General features: G+C 28.9%; 1 protein-coding gene across 3 annotated transcripts in view; it reads left to right on the top strand.

Annotated features, from left to right (window-relative positions):
* Positions 1 to 18783, top strand: part of LOC129980934 (protocadherin-like wing polarity protein stan) — a 529937-nt gene that overhangs the window by 319923 nt on the left and 191231 nt on the right. The gene's annotated exons all lie outside the window — the stretch shown is intronic.

Genomic DNA, 18783 nt, shown 5'->3' with positions numbered 1-18783 from the left:
AAAGTAATAATCTCCTGCTTTTCCCTCTTATGATGTGATTGTTCTGTACCCCTTCCAACAATATCACCAGGTCAAAATTTTCAGGCACTGCTTAGTTTCCGAAAACACCAATACTAGATGTAATAAAAAAGTAGAAAGTTTGAGAAAAAATGTATCTATCATTTTCAAATTGAATTTAATATAGCGAGATATGCCAACAATATGACATTGTTGTACAGACAACAATATTTCTTTGTTGCTGGAGAGGGAACATAACAGAGAAAATAAACCCTAATGCCGAAAGCAATGTTCGAAAACGAACTTAACCCACTTCAACTGTCGTTCTGAATACAAATATTTGGTAGTACGTATTTATTTCTTTACATTTTATACTTATTACTGCAAACGACACATTAATTAATGTACATAGATTGCCATGAAAAATAGAACAAAATCCAATCATTATAAAAATAATAGTTGCATTATAAATCAAATCTTGCAGGTACTATTTTTAGAAAAATACAGCAATAAGCTTTCTTTGATGTTTTGAGAAAGCAATTGCATCGTAAATATTTTTGCTAGCCTCAAATGCGCCTGAAACCGGTAGGGATTTTTTCATTGACCTTCGAAATACGAATTTAATCAGTCGAATAAAGTGAGAGTACGTAATAAGATTTCCCCTCATAAATTATCTGATCAATAGCATATAAAATTATGTAAATATTCAGCTGCCTAAATTTTTAGAAAAATATTGGTAAGCAATCGCATTGTTGGAACTTTATAACGAAAAAATATTCTTATTTATTTTGAGGAATGATACAAATAACAGATATTGTGAATTGCCGAATCTCATAGTTTTCATATTCGCGGTTTTTTTTTATTTTATAACTACGTTAAACTTTTTGCAACGTTTTTTTACTTCAAATATGTACACACACGGATAATAAAAGCCGCCTTTTTATTGATTGTTTTGGAAAAATTTGCGACGGAAAGCAATTTCTGTTTTCTAAAGTCATTTGCGTTCGTTAAAGTTTGATGAAGCGTTAAATGCGACTTCGAATCCGTCGCTTAATTTACTACCCGATTTATCTCGCTCTACCAGAACTGACGTTTAGAAATTTACTAAAAACAGCTGCTGCTTTTTTCGTCTCAATTGTTCCCAAAAAAGTAGTTGAGGCAGTAAATATTGCGCATGCGCTCATGATCGAACTGTTCTTTTTTGTCTCTCCATTTTCTTTCTTTCTTTTTTTTAAATTTTATTTGCTGTAACAAATTAGTATTCGATCATTTTAATGAAACGTTGTTGTTAGAATTTACCTGTTTAAATGTAATGTAGAAATGTAAAAAAATAACGATTAATAATTTTGTTTTTACATTTATTAATCATTTTAGATTTTCTTCGTTCATTTGATATATTTACTTTCTTGTTTTTCTTATTTCCGAATAAAAGTAAGCATAAGAATATGCAATTTGCTTGATTATAATTCTATGATTAACTGTTTTGAAGTTGCCAAATTCGATTACTTTTTAATTAATGCAATTTTGTTTATCTTTTTGGTTCCTGTTTTCTTTAAAGTATTTTTTAACGGAGCCTTTAAAATTGAAACTGAAGAAAATAAATCATCTTCTACAGAAACAAATTAAGAAGTCATTTTAAAGTTAACTTTTATATGCATAGCTCTAAAAACAGCTGTTTCAACTTAAACATTTTAGTTATTAAAAGCTCAATTTTTTTCAAATATAAAAAAGACTCATTTTTTTATTCTCCTTCCTGTATAATTCATACGATACCAGCAAAAAAAACTATCATGGAATTCAACAACAATGAAGAAAAATTCGATTTACTTTTGGTCATGCGCTTTGGAGCAATAATTACTCTCCTGGTAGTTTTGTCTCCATTTTTAAGTGCAGTCACCCGATTTTTACGGATTAAAGTCTCCTAATGCTTTCCTTTTTTTCTCAATTTTTTTAAAACTAATGTTTCACTACTGCTGTGTTTTTATTTAGTTTTATTTTTATTTTTTTAAACGTCGTGAACATCATGAATCGATGAGGCGGAATGATTTCCAGTTTATAAGAAGGTAATGTCCGCTGAGTTTTCCACCCTTTTTTAATGTATCGCTAGGGAAATTAGAATAGTGGCAATCAGAAAAGAGCAGTAGAAGTTTAAATGTTGATTTAAACCGTTAACAGAAGAAGAGCATAAGGATGTTATATTAAAAGTAAACACTATCTCTTCTTTAATGTGCTCAAAAAGAGAAACAAATCGCAATTCTTAGAGGAATGCAGTAATTTTTAAAGGTATATGTATGTTTTTCTGAAATAAATTACTACTTTAAAATTGTTTTGTTAGATTGTAAAAATTTTTGCCTCACCTATTCTATATATTTTATTTCTGTACTAATACTCTCTGTTGGTTAATGATTGTTGGTAACTTTAATTTCCCAAATGCTCAAAATTTCCATTTTTTCCATCAATAAAGATTTATTATTTTATTTATATTTATATTTTCGCACTATATATTTACTTTATAATTGAACCATATGGTCAGTCACCGTCTGATAATGTTCAAAAATCCACCCGCTTTTGATTCTTCCCAATCCAATTCGCTTTAAACCTTTCACTCCCATTTTTTTTTTTGAAATTTTTAGCCGGATTATATATATATATATGTATAAAAAGCTTCGTAATTGTATACTTATATTCAAATTGCCTTCGTTAGAAAATATTTGATATTAAAAAAAAAAGTGTCGTTGTAAAAGGATCAGTAAAATCATTTCAATAAAAAAGGGAAAGATTAATAAGTAAGAGTTCGTTACTATGATACCTGAATTGCTTATTTTTTGTATGGTATTTCATTATAATATAAAAATCAAACCATATATATATATAATATAACATAATTTTTTGAAAGCAAAGTCGCGGCCAAAGTCAGAAGTGACACTTTGGATTTTTAATTTCTTTTCATTTCCATCCCGGGAGGCATGACTTTTTGACAATTTTGGCACAGGTAAATCCTGTCGACTAATTAAATGTAAGCATAATATTTTTTAAGCAGAGTCGTGAAGACTTTGAATTTTTAAGTTCTCATTTATTGCATCCAAACCGGGAGGCACAAGCAGTGCGGACAAGACACGACCGTTCACAGCGTGGCACAAAAACAGAAACAGAAGGTAAAAGAGAGGGAAATGATTTATCCCTGGTCTTATATACCATGAGATTTTGATTTTTTCTCCACAAGATTTAGACAAGGGAAGCACAGGGATCTTTTAGAAGAATTTGTTTAGATCAGCAATTTCTTGTCCCTTCACTCGAAGCGTGGGAACCGCTGACGAAAGCAGTTTTACAAAGCTGCAGTTGAATTAATTAAGTAGAAAAAGTGGAATGAGATCAGAAAATAGAATATTTTAGAATGAAGTTAATATGTGCTGAATTGAGCGAAAAATTAGGAAATTAATTAAGTTTAAATTAGATTTTAATATATCATTACATATATATAATATAATGCTTCAAATATGACAACTCCGTTCAGTTCAACTTAAAGCGAATTTCAAATTTGTTCACTTATTGTAAAGAAACGAAGCGCATTCTACACACTTTCTGTTACACACAATATTGACTGATACATCTGAAATGAAGTTTCCAGGTCTACGTAAATTACCCTAAATCCCCAAATGGAGATCGTGGCAGCAAATTGGTTAAAGAAATGGCAATTTAACTCTTAGATTGGCGCAATATAATTAAAGAATGGCAATTACATTAAAAAAACTGTACGCAAACTAAATCAAACGCATGATCGGAGGTTGTCTTACTTTATTTGCTATTGTCTGGTAGAAATAGAATTTTTAATTTTCACGCAATTTTTCACTTCAACACGCAATTAACAAAAGTATGAATTAAAGTTCTCGCACTTTTATAATCTAAAGAAACTGATAGACAAGAACACAAGATAACTCACTAAGACCATCAGCATTCAAGATTACTATAAATCATTTTTTTTTTTTTTGCAAATATTTATAGATAAAAATGTAAAATTTCGTTGTTTCGTTTTCTAGAAAAATGGCCGTTTTACAAAAACAGCTTGTTAATAGTATATTTTTGCATATAGTTCAACACGGTTTTTTTTTCATTTTTAATTTTATAATTTTGGAAATAAAATTAGTTTTTTTAGAGAGTGAAATTTTACATTTCATCATTTATATGCACATACCATTTTGATAAATTGTTCGATCAAGGTTTTCGTTCTTATCCACCTCGTTCTTATCCACTTACTTTGAAAATTACAACGACTGATATTTATTTACATTTTATTATGTATTTGGAACTTAATAATAATTTTGCAAGTTTTCACCTTTTAACCAGGACAAATTTTCTTGAAATTCTAATGATAAAAGTGCAAAAAGAAGTTAATTAAACGTTTCAGACAATTCCAAGATTAATTCCAACGTTCCGCCATTCTTTGGAAACATTTGTCTTACTGGAAAATTCTGAACATTCGTTCCTGAAAGGTGTCAATTCCATTCTTACAACTGGAATTCCAACATTTGACAGTAGCATAATCTTCTTTTTTATCTGTCTCTCTATTGATTATCCTAACTCAAAGATAATTCATTTTGAAACATTATGTCATCGCAATTTTCTCTCCAGTTAGAAGATAAGTCTCTTAACAATTTCTCAGCTTCATTTTGATTTCCTTTTATGAAACATTAATAACTCCTTTTCATCCTTAACTTGAAACAAATTTCAATTTAACTTGGACTGACTTTTGATAAAATAGTTGGTAATTGAATTAATACTGAATTTTGTTTTTGAGTTCGTTGTTAAGTGAAGACTTATTTATCCTATGCAGATGATTTTTTTTTTTTTACGAAGAATCGCGATTTTTAATTACTAATTACATGATACGTTTTTAAATAAGTTCAAATTTTTTGCAACGAAGCGAGTTGTTGTTTATATGACAAGATTTAACAGTAGATTGCATTGAATTTTTTAAAAAATATTTTTTTATGTTGCTTAAAAAAAATCTGCTCTGTGATTAATGAAATTACACTATTTAAAAATGAAATCTTAACTCTGTAAAATTTTTGTAATTCGGATTTATTGTAAATATTCATAATCTCGAATGAACTCTTATTCAATTATTTTATATGATTTTGATGACTTTCATTGAAAACTTTGAATTTCATTTATTATAATATATAACTATATGCATTTCTTATTTCAGTTTTGCATGAATCATGGAACTTGTATAATAAATCCATTCATCTTATTACTTCTTCCATATAATTATTGATATTTCTTGTACATTACATTAAAAGTTCAATTGTTGGAATACTGTAACTATGATTGTCTTCCGATATGTGCTATGCTTCCTTGGAAAGAAGTCCAAGTTTTGTATTAATTTTTCTAAAAATACTTTAGGGCTTGTTTTCTGGAGTTGTCTTATTTTTTCATGCAGATTTTGCATTTGTTCGTGTAAAAGAATCATAATTTATATCGCTGAATGAATTCTTTCTAACAATGTGAAAATATTTTGCATTCATCATGCAATATCTAACTGTGCAGTTATTGCAATGACAGACTTGAAGCTCATAAACGACAAAAAACTTTGATGTTCTGTTTATAATCCGTTCGCAGATGATGTTTTCGAATTCAGAAAACTAGTTTTCTCTACCTTGTTCCAAAATTACTTTTTAACATATTCCTTCTTTACATTTTGATTGAGGATTACCAGTTTAAAGATCGAGTGTTTGATGATCCAACTTCATATCCCAGTAGAATGAATTTTCATCTTTTTTTCTTGGAATCTTCCACAATTTATTAATCTTGTTTGACAGAGTAGCTTGCTCTTTTCGCTTCTTCTTATCAGAATGAGAATCAAAATCATATTCCCTTTAAGTTTACTGAAAATTCTAATTAATTCAGAATCTTATTCCCTTAAATGAAAATTCTAATTAGCTGCAGGACGTCTGTTATTTATCAAATGTGAAATGTGTATTGCATCTGCGTTTCGATTTGTCATTCGGCAGTAATTACATCTTCCATCCATCGTAATTATGGATTATTTCGGCAACAAGTCTTCTGTTGCAAGCACCTGAAACATGATATCAAGGCTGATTTTTCTTTTCGGATCTATTTTCAGAGAAACTTAAACTTGTTAGTTTCTTTCTTATTGAAAAGTTGAGATGATGATGTTTTGATGAATTCTTTTTTTAAAATTTAAAAAAAGATTGAAGAAGCCAGTTAAAGAGCTTATTTATTTTCTTGTGCACAGCCTATAATTGTTGCTGTAAAAGTATCTACTCTCAAAAATTGTGACTCAGATTTTAGTAATCTTTTCATTTTGGGTGATAAATCTAATGGACTTTGCTTAAAGTTTATATAAATTACAGAACAAATTATTGTTCTAGAAAATACCTCTATGCATTACGAATGAAGGACAACTTAAAGAAGAAGAATTATCCTCTTTCAAAATGTACTTGTTGAAGTTAAACTGCTGAAACTTCCGTTGTCTTATCTTGGTCGTCTGTTGAAAAAGATTTCTGGTTTTTCTTTAGGTGCTGAGATAGGGATTTCTTGTTCATTGTAATCGAAGTAATCGATAAGTTCATTGTAATCGATAAAAAGAGGGAATGGTCTCTCAACGTTATCGTATGTTCTCTAATAAACGTGCCATGTCAGAGAACATCTCGCATGGCATTGGCGTACAATAGTTACGAAATATTAACTTTTGGCGGGAATTTAGCGTTTTTACTGAATCTGATGTGTCATCCTTGACGAGTTATTTGGTGATTAATCCCTGACAAACATTAATAGCATCCAAAAATCGAATTTGTGTTTTAGACACATTTTTCCCAACCGATTGATACAAAAATTTGGAGCAAAACTGCACTTGCACCCATACCAATTTGATATATTTAAGTCATTCCGCGAATTATAGCATTTGAATTATCGCGTTTACATCGTTCTGAAAGCACAGAACGATGTTCAGACAGTCGACCCGTTTTTGGATTTGGCTCAAAATTCGATGGGCATCTACGGTATAGAGGTTAAATCTGTGTACCAAATTTTATCTGTTTAACTCTTTTCGTGCTTATAATCGAACAGCCGGACAGATGAACTTTCTCTTAACAAATTTTACTCAAAATTTGATAGAATTCTATAGATTTAGTGTAAAAACTGTGCACGATATTTCAACCATTCAGCCCAAAATTGTGTTTGAGTTTGCTTTATCACAGAGAGACAGAACAGATGGACATTTTCCAAAAATGTATTTTCATTTACTGTACTTATGTACATTATTTACTATACTTTCTCTATACTACGTAGACGAGAAAATAAAAAAGTATCGTTGTTAAATTAAAGCCTTCTCTCTATGTGATTTGACTTTCATCGAAATCTAAGGTAGTTTGACTTACATTTCGAACCCAGTGCTTCCAAAATGGCTGTGAAGATTTTATGTAAAATGTTTAATATAATATCTTGAAAGGTAACTTTTTGACATATAAGAAAAATGAAGGTTAATATAGACTTTTAGACATATAATATATATATATTAATAGATATATAGAATTACAGTATAATTTTTTTATATATATTCTCTATTATATTCGTTAATATTGATTTTATAATATAGACATTTTCTATTAATTTATAACATAATTTTACTAATTCAATCATTTTAAAATACGCTACAATATATGGCTAAAATATTTTACAATTTCTCATGGCGTATCTGCTAACAAATTTTCCTTTGTACATTGACTGTATTGTTATCTCTGTAATGTATTACATTGCCATTGTTATTAGATACTAGCTAGCACCCAGGGCGTTGTTGTCGCGGAAGAAACAATTTTGTAAATATCATTTGAAATTTAAAATAGCCTTCTTGTTTAATTAAGAATGATAGAAAGAATGATATTTATTTTCTTATCGACAATGAATACAATCATTTAAATTAAATGATTTATAAAGGAGAAATACAAATAATATTTTTTTTTTTACTTTATTATTTAAGTACTTTAGGATAGACAGTATTTTTTTTCTCGTCTTCAGCAGAAACAAATAAATTTCTTGGCTGCCAGACTCGTAAGCATCCAGTATACAACTGGCCATGTGAAAAGCACGGATTTTCTAGGTTCAATCCGCACACTTGAAGTGATTGACCTTGCGCCTTGTTGATGGTCATTGAGAATGGAAGTCGAAAGGGAACTGCAAACATTTGAAATCAAAAGCCATGTCGGTGAGAATAATGGGAGTGCATGGAATGAACACATCTTTTCCATTCGACTTTCCATTAAGAATAGTTGCCTCGATTCTTCCTGAATGTTGGTCTTCTGATTCTGACACGCTGGCTCAATTGGCACAAAAACGTTGTCTTTCGATTCTTACCGTATGTTGTTCTTGAGATTTTGAAGCACGTGACTTTTTAATTCGTAAATCTGCTTCATTGCTCGCTTGTCGTTCCCCATTTGTTTGAGAAGCTCAAATTGGCTTATTTGTACGCACTGCGCTGGTAGATCAATTTAGTAACGAACGTTTGGGATCATATTTTTTGTCACAGCAATCAACACGATATACGCTTGTATAACCGAAATACCATTTATCGATTCACTGAATAAATAGAAAAATTATTTGTACAGGAAAATTTCCTTTATATATCATTTAACTTGATCGGCATCGATAATAATAATTCTATTTTGTATGTGTGAGATAAACTCTGAATAATATGTACGATTTGCCGCAGACAAAACATTGTGCGCGCTAAATGACAACATCCTGTATAGATGACTATTCATTAATGAGAAGAAAAAAAATTGTGCTTGTAATAAATATTTCTGATTTCATTTCACTCACATAGATTGATATTAATTGTAATAATTTTATTTTGTTCGATATACGCGCGATTAACTCCGAATGACACATGCCGTTTGCCTTTTCCTGTTAGTTTTCTGTCAATTGTCAATTTTAAAATATAACCTTCGCGGAAAGCAATAAGTTGACTAAGTTTCATCGCAATCGATTGGATGGTACGAACCAACAAAAATTCTTTTTTATATATTAGATTATACTCATCTTAAAACATTGCAGAAAATAAAATTTTGATTACTATTTTCTTTCTGTGTTAACATTCACATATGAGTTGTATGATATCGCTGAAAAAAAATTGCAAACAATATTTTCATCTGACCTCCAACTTTTTCTTTTTTTCCACAGAATCAATTTTATTTTTCTCTTCCAGGTTTCTCCCATAACCTATACTTACCACATTTTTACAACATATTTGACGATTTCGCCGCCTTATTCTTTGCCCAACCGATAGAAAAAAAATTAATCCCGAAAAAGTCTCGTAAAAGCTTGTCATTCCAACATCCTAATCAGTGACATCAGCAGTCTGAAGGAGGTTCGGATTTGGCGAAATGGACTCGCTCAAATCTCCAGATTTCTCCGGCCATTCTCCTTCCGAAGGAAATGAAGCTTATTTTCCGGTCGGATCCGGAGGGGATATTCTGTCAGATTTAGCAAAGTTTCGATACTTAGCGAAATAGGAGAACAGTTTTCGAAATTACAACAGGACGTTTCGCTTCCGAAATGTGACATTCCGTCCAAATCTCAACATTTGAGATTGGATTTTGGCCAATTTATGTTATGACTTTATTTAATTCCAAGATATTTAAGGATAGGATTTTCTTTACTCATCTGTAACATAGTATCAGCCGAATTCTCAACTTTCCATGGTTGGTGAGTTGCAGTCTAAATGGATTGCTTCTTAACCAAGAGATCGTAAATTTTATCTTGTGACATTTACGATTGTTTACAAATTATCAATCTTTATGCCTTGATGCTTATATGGCTTGAAATATTTAGAGGAGAGATGAAAATGTGCTGAATTGGCATTTGCTTGTGTAGCAGATTTTCAATTCGCTGATTATTTATATTTTTTGATGAATTCTGCCTTGAACCTTGTCCTTGCTAATGGTGTTGGGAAATCACGCTTGCAATAAATTCTCTGTATACTTTTTATTACTAATGGGTTTATGTGCCCCAATCACATTTTAAAATTGTTACTAGGATAAAAATTGTTCATCGATTGATCGTTTTACCGTTTTCATCGATTGGCACCGCTCGCCACTTGTGTCTTTACATTCTTGTTCAAAAAAAAAAAAAAATTCGTTAAATTATCACTTATTTCTTACCATTTATTCCATGAATTCTGAGAAATCTTATATGTTTAAGTTATTTCCTAATGAAGATGTTACGGGTATATGGATACGAGTCGCTGGACAAGTAAGCGGCTTCTCGCTTCTCATGAATTATTTTTCCGTTTGAAGGACTTCAAGTTATTCCAGTACGATGATAGACACGAAGCCTCTTGTGGGAGGAACTGGATTATGTTCGCTGATGATCCACTGATTAAATATCTATCCCTTCGGTTCCTGTAATGATAGTTAAGATAGTTATCATTCAAATTATCTTATATATCTAGGTAGGGTATGGCCAGTCATACAAGATTATGACTAAAACACGAATATCATTTTGTGCTTATATCACATTCAGAATATTTCATGGTCATTCAGCAATAAATATTCAGATATCTGAATCGCAAGTAAATGCAGATTTTACGCAATCTACGTTTCACTAATGAATAATATTGGATTCATAAAAGCAGACTTTTCATATCTCTTCAATCATAAAAAAGTGATTAAATAAATAATGTTTATTCTGAGAATTTTCGAAAAGCTAGATCTTTTCCGTCGTATTCTCTTTGTTTAATTGGAAGAATATAATTTTATTAAACAGAAGCAACTTCCTCATATTTAAAAATAAATTATTATTTCATTCATTAGAGTAACATATTATCGTTTTATTAAATATTTGTATTAAATATTTTTTAAATAATCGTTAATATCAACTTAAAGTCAAAAATATGTTGATTAAAGAGTGGGAAATGAGGGCTATCCGCTGGTATGTCAATTATTTTGGATATATTTCATTTAAAATCTTTGAATAAAGTTTTTGTGGTAAAAATCTGATCGTACATCAATGCTGATAGTAAAAATTTTACTTAACTTGATATTTGCTTTGGTTAAAACTGTATTGATCTTATTTAACAGTAGGTATTTTTGATGACATAAACTATTTTGCTTTTATAATGATGCAAAATAATTCTGTTTTATAATAATTAGTTTTATAATAATTATATAAATTTATAATAATAATTATATAAAATATAATTTATTATTATATTTATTTAAAGGAAGAATATTTTCCATTCAAAGACATCGAAACATTGAATAATTAATTTTGCTGAATGTTACCTAAAAAATAAATTTAAGTTTTCTTTCTTTCTTTCTTTTTCTGCAAAGACTTTTATATCGTCTGCTCTCTTCTTAATTCTTTACGACATAAAATTTTATTGCGAGGAAAAAAAAAAGGAAAGAAACGAATGAGATATCTTTTTTTTCAACTTTTGTTTTTCCTTCTATTTTTCATAAATTCCATCAGTAATCTCGGGAGATAAGAATATATGATAAAAAATGTCGCTATAATTTACATTTTTTTTAAAAGATCGCCTGAAGAAAGCATGGATTTCTTTAGATTCCATTTACGATTTTATCGAAATCTCTTTGGGTTTCAATTTATTACCTGAATATTTTCACAAAAGGATCATTCCTCTCACGCATATTTAAAATAATTCCTGGGGGTGGAGGAGGGGATGAAGAAAAATCGCTGTGCAAAAATATCTCGAATTGTTAGGTGCTGTTTCCTATGTTTTTTAACCGCCTCTATATACGAAGTTATGACTTTCCATGCACCAAGAATCTAAAATTGTCGTTTGCTGTTTTCGCGTCACGTCCTGGGAGCAGGCTGGTTTTAAAATTTGTTCCGAGGGTCGTTTTTCATTGAAAATTCGCGTTTCCACCTCAATAAAACAAGTCTCTGCACAGCTTTTACGGTTTAAAGTTACGATTGAAGGTGGAAGTTTACATTCGGAGCACACTTAAAGTTCCAAAAGGGAGGGAGTCTCGGAGGAGATTTTCTTCACGTTCTAGTTTCTGTTTTTATCAGTGTTGAAACAGAATTCAAGATTGTCGTGTCTGAGTTATATTTATGTGAATTGTTACTGGAGGAAATATTTTTTGTCTTTCAATAACCAAGATCTTAGAGATACATAATTTTGCTTTTTATTTCAGTAAAGAGGGAAAAAGGACGATGCACTTCTTTGGTGATTTTCTTTTCCTCGTATGTGAAATGTACAAAGAGAAAATATTGTAATGGTATAAAAAAATCAAGCATTTGAAGAATCTCCATGTTTCAGATCTTCCTGAGTCAGTAAAACATATTTTTAGGCTCATATTGGAACATAAGAACACAAAAATGCTTTAAACTAAATGGATGAAATTTGATGTAGTTATTTATCAATTTTTTTTAGCGTAATTAATTCAGTGGAAGTCTGTCTGTCCGGCTGCCCGAGTACAAGTGAACAATATAACTACAAAATTTAAATACTTTAAGAAATTATATACATTTAACATGTGCTTTAATTACATATATTTTAACAATATAAAATCATACATACATATACTATACTAAAGTGAAGTATAAGCATGGGTATTAAGTTTAAGATGGTCATGAAAGAATCTTGTTTCAGTTTCAAATTTTTGCTTTAAAACAGTTTGGGTGGCATGTTTTTAAAAGAAGGACGGAATAAATAAGCTTAATTTGAGAAACAATCGTCTCTCTTCTAGGAAATTTCTTTAATAAATAATTAAAATCCTTATTCGGTTTTTGGCCATAAAATAATTTTTTAATAATTTTTCCTGTTTACAAATTTTGCACTAAAACGGAACTTAATCTTTCTTAAAAATTTATTAAAATGTATTCGTATTTTTTTTCTGTTGAATTTGAATTTCGGTTATTTAAACTCTTTTACATTAATATTCGATGTTTTTTTTTAAATTTACATTTATCATACCTTTTCTAGACAATTTTAAATCAAATAAATAAATAAATTTCTCTCTTCTGTCAGTTTTCTCTAATAAATAATTGAAATAATTTTTTGAAAATAAAATAATTTTTAAGCAGTTTTTCTGTTTACAGATTGTATTGTATTCTGTACAGATTGTAAACCAAATTTAATTTTACTTAAAATATATTGAAATATATTCGTATGTTTTGTTGCTGAATTTGAATTTTAATATTTAAACATTGTATAAACATTTTTTTTAAAATTTACAATCACCATTTTTTTTTCTACGGAATTTTAAATTAAATTAAATAAGTAAGTTTCTCTATTCTATGAAATTCCTCTAATAAATAATTGAAATCGACATTCGTTTTTTTCTACATAAAATTTTTTTATATAGTTTTTTTCTTTACAAATTGTATACTGGTGACGAACATAATCTTGCTTAAAAATGTATTAAAATGTTTTCTTTTTGTTGTTGTTGAATTTGAATTGCAGTATTTTAACTCTTTTACGTTATTGTACGATGCTTTAAATTTACAAACATCATATCCTTTCTAGACAATTTTAAGTCTAATTAAATGAAATAAATATTTTTTTCTCTTCTATGAAATTCCTCTGAGAAATAATTGAAAACACCACTCGCTTTTTGCCCATAAAATTATTTTTAAGCAATTTAATTGTGTACGGGTAAAACAAACTTAATCTAACATAAAAATGTATTGAAATGTATTTTTATTTTTACTGTTAAATTTGAATTTCAGTATTGAAATTTCAATTTTAAACACTTTTACATTGTTGTACGATGATTTTTTGAATTCACAATCATCATATCTTTTCTAGAAAATTTTAAATCAAATCAAATTAAATGAAATAAATTATTTTTTCTTCATTAGATTTTCTATTTAAAAGTTGAATCTCTGGAAATGACATCAACTTTTTAATAATGACGAAGCAAAAAAAGACTCTTTTTATTTTATGAATTTCTGACTCGTTACTTAATTCAATACAAAATAACTCTTCTGTCGAAACAACTCAATACAAGTATCTTTTAATGCAAGTACAGTTATATTATAAGTGGTCGCCGTCTAGTTCAAGAGATGATTTCACCCGAAATCATTTCCAGTTTGGGTTCTTCAAATAAATTGCGAATCAGCAATGGCACGAATGAGCAATTTAGAATTACGAAACGACACCACTAGCGTCAAGTGATCGCTGAAATTTCGTTTTGCAATTTGCATCCCAAGAGCGAAGGTGGAGTTGTGCACCTAATGTGGTTGGGGTTGACGAGCTTTCCCATCCTGTTGTTGATGAGGCGGGGGAGAGTGACGTCACGTGTGCCGTTAGAACTTCTCTCCGTGCCTGTGTTATCATTGCTAAGCCTATTGATTACTTGCAAAGTGGGCCCCGACCCTTTAAAAAACATTACTGAAGACCCTCTACTTATAAATATTTAAATAAGTCGGCGTAGAAAAATGTGATAATAGAAGGGTGGGGGGGGGGGGAGAGATGAATAAGGCTGCAACATAAGGAGTTTAAATCATTGCTTTTAGAGGAAAAAAATTGTGACAAATGGAAATTTTGGATTATTAATGTATGATTGGACGAGATTTTTTATATTGGCTGAAAAATTTAGTTTATTTTGGATTTTTTGAATTAAGTTTTGTCATCTTGAAATTTTTATTCCTAAAATATAGTGGCGTTTGTCTAATTCGAAGGGGTGACCACGATAGTGATTCACTACCGGGTATTCAGAGATTCGAATTTAAAAAAAAAAAATGGTCTTGAAAAGGAATAGAAGTGTAGTAAATTGCTGCAAAGATTTATATTTAATATTTCGCAGTTTGATAAATAACACCCAGTTTATTAACTTTAATTAATTATTACGTAAAATTAATTATAATTTTAAAATGTTTAATAATATTTTAAATGGTGACTCCAATTAAAGAAAAATTAGTTCCAGTAAGCAAAAATTAAGTAACAAATAAATAACAAAATTTCACACAATACAATTTACATTTAATGAAATCAAAGATTTTAAAAAAATCAGATTTTTAAAAAAATTTTTATGATTAAATACATAATTAAATAATGAAGTTATCAAAGAATTAAAAGTCTTCACTGACATAAGTGATTCATAATAATGGAGGGTATAAAGTACAGATGCATTTAATATATGGAAATATTTAAAAAATTAAAAATAATTATGAATTTGAATTAACCAAAATGAATTTATTTTACTGACAACATTTTGTGATTATATTAGTAGAAAATTTTGAAGAAGAAAAAAAAAGAGGGAAAAAACGGGAATTTTGAATTTAAAATTTCGGAATTAGCTATATTACTCTGCATGCTTTGACGCTTAGATTTTTCTCGATTTTCAAAACATTATTCGTAATGTTGTGCATTGAATTCTTTTTTAGCAAATAATTTATTCCAGTTTTATCGAAAACGAAATACAAGCAAAATAATGCGGCAAAAACCTTTGTTTATAATAGTTTAGATTGTACAGTGTTAACAATGTAAAAATCGTTTGACAATATGCCTTAAGATGAAAAAGCATATAAAATACAGTTAACCTCAATGCATGAATATACGGATCTATTTACAACTATTTACAAGTATTCAATATCAATAGATTTTATGTTTTTTGTTCATTTAACTTAAGAATATTTGCTTCTAGGTATTCCGTTTGCTTCATCTATAAAAAATGCGAATCGCTTTTAAAATAAATTTGTGGTTCGCTTTAGAAAAAAAAAAAAAAAAAAAACTTTGCAAAGACTTGATTGAAACATTGATTATTGGAAAAAAATATCGTATAATTATTTTCCTTTAATTTTTCAGCCTCACTTTTATATCGACAAACTTATTATAAACGATATATCACTTATGTATATCGACAAATTCTTGTGGCCAGGCAACTATTTTAAAATTTGCGTCATTATTTGCACCATTTTTAACAATAATTTAAAACATGTATAATTAAAATACAATTTATGATTTTAAAACTCGATAAGCGTTCAGATTGACCATCGCCCCAATTAACTATAAAAATTAGATAAAAAGTGGAAAAAATGATAAAAGAAATTTATATATTTAAAATTAAATAAGCATGATGTTAAAAATATTTATTAAAATATAATAATTTTGGTTTTTATTTTTTTACATATATAGTGTATATTGCGCTGCTTTTGCGTTATTTATTTAAAAAAATTTCTTTGAAAAGTGATTGAATCTATTAATAACTAATAAATGTTTGATTGCAATAATTGTTTCGCTCATTTAGTATAAAGATGCTTGCGCCGAGATGTTTTTTCGTTTTTTATGCTTAAAAAAGTTCTGAATGGCTTTTCAAATAAAAGAAAAAAAATAACCCTGTGATTTAGTAAAAAGTTACTTGATTGAAAATCTTGCTTATTTGAGAAATGAGGCACAGTTATTTTTCTTTAACTTTTCTCCTTTTTTTTCTTGAGAAAATAGCTTTAGCTTTCTCACTGTAAGAAAAGAACTTTCACGACGAATAATCTCATAAGTATCGACAAATTCTTGTCGCCGAGCAACCATTTTGAAATTTGCGCCCTTTTTATTTTTAAATGACTAGAAAATGTTCCAAACATAAAGCCGTGTGAGATTTCCTCAAATAATGGTTGCCACCACATCAGCTATAAAAGAGCAAGATCAGTATGGAAAACGAACGAAGAAAGTGAATAAACAAATAAAAGTAAATCCAAAAATTAGGCTCGCCAAACATTCTTCAAAGAAAAAAATCCAAAAACCATCCAAAAAAATCTCTCTGGGCGGAATTAATAAAGCAAGATTTATTTCGTAGCTTAAAAGGGAAGCATATTTCATCTTTTACAGCGAATGCTTCGGGTTTTGGAGGGAAATAAAAACTTAATATAAAATAGAGAACTTTAGAATGAAATTTCTTTTTATGGCAACTAGAAGTTTGTTTACGGAATTGTTTGGTGTTTCTTTCTCGGTGAAATGTTGGGAGCATAAATTTGTTGCTTAGCGTTCCCGCGTTCAAACTTTATGTTGCCGAGGGCGCTTTTCAATAACAGCGCAACTATTACTTCGCCTTTCGCGTGATGAAAATGTGATTTTTAGATGGATTTTGTGTGGAAGAGGTTCGTTTTTATGCTTTTTCGTTATCGAAGTCTGTTTTGTGTTCGTGGAATGAAAGTTTCTTTATGTAGTTTTGCACAGGAGTAAAGACGCAGGGAATTATGGAAAGAGGATTGCTGTAAAGTGAGGTGTTTGAAAGGATTCAATAAACATACAACATGGAGATATTCGTTGACATTTATCGTCTTGTTTTCTGAAACGAATAAGATTTTTTTGTTTTCTGCCATTCTTTATTCTTTGTGGCAGAATAATTTTCTGGGATTTTGCTAAACAAAAGAGAGTTTACTTATCGGATAGCATAAATATCACTAATTTTAGATTTGAATTTCTTTTGGGCTCCAATTCCTCTGGCATCAAATTTAGTTTTGAAGATATATCTTTTGAGAAAAAAAAAATAGTTCCATAAGCAAACATTATCATCAGAATATACAGAAACTTTATTCTTATCGCGTCTAAATGTCCAATAGCTAATGTCTGAAACGCTTAGGATAGCTTAATACTTTCAGTCATACAAATGATTTTAATCTGGCAAAAAGAAATAATAATAATAATAATATAGTTTATTTTGTTTGAGTACATAAAAGCATTTCTGAAGAACTTTCGATGCCTCAATTCTTTTTATATTGTCTCTAGTCGTTATAGACATTTATAATTATTTTATAAAGTTATATTTTTATAATTTTATATAGTTATATTTTATATTGTATAAATCATATTTAATAATTTTTATATACTAACATGCAATTTACATACTAACATATATAACAATACACAAAGACTCAATTCTTTATAGCGTCTAAATGCCCAATAGCTAATGTCTGTGACGCTTAAGATAGCTTTATACTTTCAATCATGCAAGGAATTTAAATCTGGTGAAGAATTGTAACTTATTTTGTTTGAGTAAATTAGTGCATTTCTGAAAAACTTTCGATTTCTCAAATTTTTTAATGCTGTCTCTGGTCGTATTAATCATTTAATACATTTTTTACATACTATTTAAAAAAAGGACATACTAACATATTTTTTTGCCATCAAAATTAGAGATTTTTTCAGTTTTATACCGTTATATTTCCTTCTAAAGTTCTCTATTTTATATTAAGATGGCGTCATGCATTGTTTTGCGGATCTTTCTTGAGAAAGCCGTTGAAATAGTTTAAAATTGTATTATTCAAAATTTCATTTTTCAGTTACAGAAACTCAATTTTTTAAAATTTAAAATACTATTATGTCAAGAATATTTAAAAAATGCGACTTGCAGACCATAAATAATATAAAAATTTAGAATTCGTAATATTTTCAGCAGCATATTTATCGAATGAAGTGATTAAATATATTATTACTTTTTACGTTCTTTTAAGCATTTTTCTAATTGGAAGTATATACAGTTAAAGGATTAAAAATACGCCTCGATTAAATGGAAATTGTTTAGTAGTATTTTATTCCAATATTATGAAGAAAAAGGGCATACTCTCGAAAAATTTAGAATGCAACTCACAAAGAATAAAATCTTTGTGAATATATACTTATCTCTCAAAGAATTATAAATTATCTTCTTTTATAAATTTAAAATGTCTTTTTTTAGATATTTATTATTTCTTAGTAATTTAAAAAATCTCATTTTTTAAGACGGTGTAGGAAACATCGGTTAAATTTAATCAGTTAAAATCGGTTAAAATTTATTGTAAACAGTTACAACTTCACTCCATGTT

This window comes from Argiope bruennichi, chromosome 8 (assembly GCF_947563725.1).
Source record: "Argiope bruennichi chromosome 8, qqArgBrue1.1, whole genome shotgun sequence".
Taxonomy (NCBI): domain Eukaryota; kingdom Metazoa; phylum Arthropoda; class Arachnida; order Araneae; family Araneidae; genus Argiope; species Argiope bruennichi.
The sequence above is the reverse complement of the archived record's forward strand: the minus strand, read 5'-3'. Positions and strand labels throughout refer to the sequence as shown.